Consider the following 4064-nt stretch of genomic DNA (forward strand, 5'->3'; position numbering starts at 1 on the left):
CATGAATGCTCCCTCATCACTATTTGCACGTTCCAGACATTAAACCCTCCTTGTATAAATCTTTTGACCTTTTGGTGAGGAAGAGGTCAGTGAAAGCCACTTTGCTCCCTCTGAATAAACTGCAGGGTGTTTGATGAGCTCTTCCTGTTTGGAGGATCATTTTCACCACCGTCACTCTGGGGGTGAAGCCTCGGTTTGAGTCGAGCGTCGCGTTTGATCACTTTGGCTGCAGGAGAGAAAATCAGAGCAGCAGGCAAGAGGCAGAGGCTGGATGAAGTAGCAAGAGCTGTAATCATGTCTGAAGGTTGATATTAGGGAGCAGAGCAGAGAGCGGAGAGCGTCAATGTGACGGTTCTGACCGCATGGGCCACACCTGCTTCAAATACTGCCAGCCTCTCCTCATTTAACCCTGAGGTCAGCAGGGCAACCATGTTCTTACTTATGTGCATTCAGTCACATTACAGTTAGTGCCATGCGTCTGTTACTGATCATATAAACAGACAATCAGCTGCTCAATACAACAAACACCAACAAGAAATCAATTTTACGCCATTTTTTTTTGGATTCCACTTTATCTCAGAGTCCCGTACTAGATAATAGCTGTATTTAAATAGATGTTAAATACCAAAAATACCAATTAAACATACATTTTTTTGTCATTACTTTGGCACCCCCTCTATAGTGGTGCCCATATGCGGCACACTAGATTTCTGTATTTAAAAATAGTTTATGCAAACAGTTGTTAAATACAGAAACTGTCCACTAGAAACCATTTTTCTGCCTTCGCCCCTACAGCACTCCACCAGACAACATGCTGGATTTCTGTAAGTCATTTTTCTGCCTTTGATTTGGCGCAACGCCCACAGATTTCTGTATTTAGTGACTATGTTTCAATGATAATTAAGTACAGAAAATGCTAGTGGGGCACCCCTATGCGCTGGAGTTCTGTAATAATGAGCTGTATAACACAAAAGATGCCGAATGGAAATCATTTTTCCACAATCATTTAGGCACCCCTTCTGGTAATGCCCCTCTAGAGTGGCATTACCAGTTTTTGTGCCAGTAGGTGTCACTAATGGACCCTCTGGAAGACATTATGAAGGTCCTCACCTCTTCGTCAGCAGCACTGGTGGTATTTCTACACATACAGTCAGAGCTGGCGTTGCCACTTCCTGCGTCTAATTGTTCAATTCAACAGTTTGCAGCCTTCTAGAATAAAATTGAATCACCTCACACAGGGGAAAATGTGAGGAAAGTGCAAAATACCGACATTTTTACTCATTTCCTGTGCAGCGCTAAAGAGATTCTGCTGATTTGGAAAGCATCGTCGTTTAGATATCACTTAACCGGATTCAAATAGGTCTGCTAAATCTCTGGTCACATTTAACAAGCAATACTCCATCTGGAAGACCAACAGGAAAAAAGAGCGTTCTTTGTTTTCAGCATTGGGTCTCCATGGGCCAGATGTTATAAAGTAGCAATAGGTCTATGGTAATCTCTGCTGCAGAGGACGCTGAGGCTGCTTTGGATTCATATCAGTTACTGGCTGGCAGATTGCTACAGTGGCAGTGATACTTAGGGAGGAAGGGCCAAAATTACCTCAGAAAGTTCTAAAACTGCAACTTTTTTTTCCTTCAAATTATCTTAGTCACCGTTTACAGTTGAACCCATAAGTTTACATAGGGTTAAATCAGACCAAACTTCTCTTATTTCAGGTCAGTTAGTATTACCTCAATTATTCCTGACACAATAATGACAGAAAGAATATGTCAGAGATGTATTTATTAATGTCTTCAAAATCTGATGCTTACATATATTTACTGAGCTTATTGTATTAAGTTTATTAATCAAAATCCCAACAGTTAAAGTTGTAGATCATTTGTTCTTAAACATTTTATTTAAATACAATTTTTTCCTCTATAGACAGATCTTTAAAAACAGATTAACAACTGGACTTACACTCTAAAGAAAATAGTTGAACCAACTTAATTGAATTGCTTCTATAGGTAACAAGCAATTCATTGACATGTGGCAGGAGGAAGCTAGAATCAAACCTACAACCTTCTGATCACAAGACGACTACTCTACCCACAGAGCCACGGTCGAGTATTATTAGTAATAATAAAGAGTATTATTAGTAGTATTAAAATATTTAGTTTGGAACTACTTAAAAGTTTGAGTTGACTTTCTGTAGAATTAAGTCAAAGAGATTTTAAATGTTTATTAGAACAAAATAAATTATTTGAGTAAGAGTGACTTAAATTTGTTATGTTAAACCCTCTTATGAATTAAGTTATAGAAACTTAACAAATTGAGATGGAAGGACTTAGTGAATTGACTTGGATGATCATAATAAATTGGGTTGGTCAGACATAGGATACGAAACTGGCATTGAACTCAATTGTTTTAAGTAAAGTGAAAGTGAAAAGTTCCTTTAGGTTAAAGATTTGTAAGTTTTGAGTTAAATGAACACAAAAAAGTAAGTTGCCATAGCAAAAGCAAAAGAATTAAGTGAAATTAATGTAAATAAGTCCAGAAGATGAACTGCAGCCCAAATACACTTTTTAGAGTGTATACTTTTCAGTGTGCTGTATTTAGTAAAAGTAACAAAAAAGGCAGTGAAGTAAAGAAGTTTTAGATAAGTCATGTATGCATCCTATTTAATTCCAGATTCACAAATAGAAAGTTGGAAAGGTTTTTTTTTTACCAACCTGACCTAAAAATCCAATATGTCTGCCTTGCTTGACGAAAAACCTCTCTAAGCACTTTTACCTCAATAAATCCTTCACACACATTATGACAGAACAGCTTATTTACATGGGATTTTGATTTAATTTCTTATTTAATGAAAACATCACAATTGCAAAATTATGTTTTTTCAACATTAGCAGAATATCTATAAAGATTTGTAATGGGAATGCAGCTTATGATGCTTGTCTTGTCCACTTGTGAAAAGAAACAGGCAAATATTGGGACACCTGCCACTCATCCCTGACTAACATGCTGTTGAATCAAAGGGGGGGGGGGCACTAAGGTCTCTAACACTCCACCACGTCTCTGGATTTGTATTTAGAGAATAGAAAACCCTGAGTGTGACAGGGGTGAGCCACCAGGGCATTATTTTGGTATTTGCAGTAAATCACTGGGTCACTCAGTTAAATAAAAGATGTTATTCGGACGACACCTCTGGCAGCAGCGGTTGTGTTAGAGGTGAAATGCATAAAAGTACAGCAGCATAGACTTAAGCAGTCCTATATGCTTCAAAGCTTCCATATCATGTCACGACCCCCCAGTCCATTACAATAGCAATTTCAACGACTCTGGAAAAGAAAAAAAGAAAAGCTCCATTGTGTGTGTCCATGCTGCTAATGGAATTCTCAGCAGGGAATAGAAGGCTAGCCTCTCTCTTTGGGTATCACCATTTGTTGAGTGATGAATAGAGCAGAGAGACGGTCAATGACTTCAAGTACAAGGTGGACTTCCAAGAGCCTCTCTGACGCGAGAGAGCCTTTTCCCCCAGACAAAGCACTCCAGCAGCGTTTCATCAAAATCAGAGGTATAAATAATATAACACTCAAATGAACGTCAGAATTGCCTCAAAGATCTTGTACTAGACTGGGGTTAAAAAAACATAGATGCATTAAGTAAAAATATACATTTCTTCTAATGTTCAACCCAACAGAGCTGTGAGGGAAGCAAAGAAAACAGATAAAATGTTCGTTCGGCTTAGGGATGATGCAGCCGCTGTGCCGCTGAGTTTACCCTGGTTAGAACGACGGGTTTTTCCTACGTTCAAGCAGGATCATGAATAAATCATTTCTGGATGTTTTCCACATAATGGGAGATTTCAGTCTGTATGGTTCAGCTGGAAAATACATAAATCTGTTGTAAAGAAATAAAAGAGTTGGATGTACGAGTCCATAGGCTGCCCTCTCTGGAACAAACGACATGTTTTCTACTCTAATCTTGGACTAACTGGCTCATTTCAAAACATTCATGTTCCTCATGTGAAGACATTTTTGTGGATTTGGATTTACGCCTAAAACTGCAATTTCTATAGAATA

The sequence above is a fragment of the Poecilia latipinna genome, unplaced genomic scaffold, assembly GCF_001443285.1.
Source record: "Poecilia latipinna isolate Pla-1442-1.1 unplaced genomic scaffold, P_latipinna-1.0 Scaffold1931, whole genome shotgun sequence".
NCBI classification, from domain to species: Eukaryota; Metazoa; Chordata; class Actinopteri; order Cyprinodontiformes; family Poeciliidae; genus Poecilia; species Poecilia latipinna.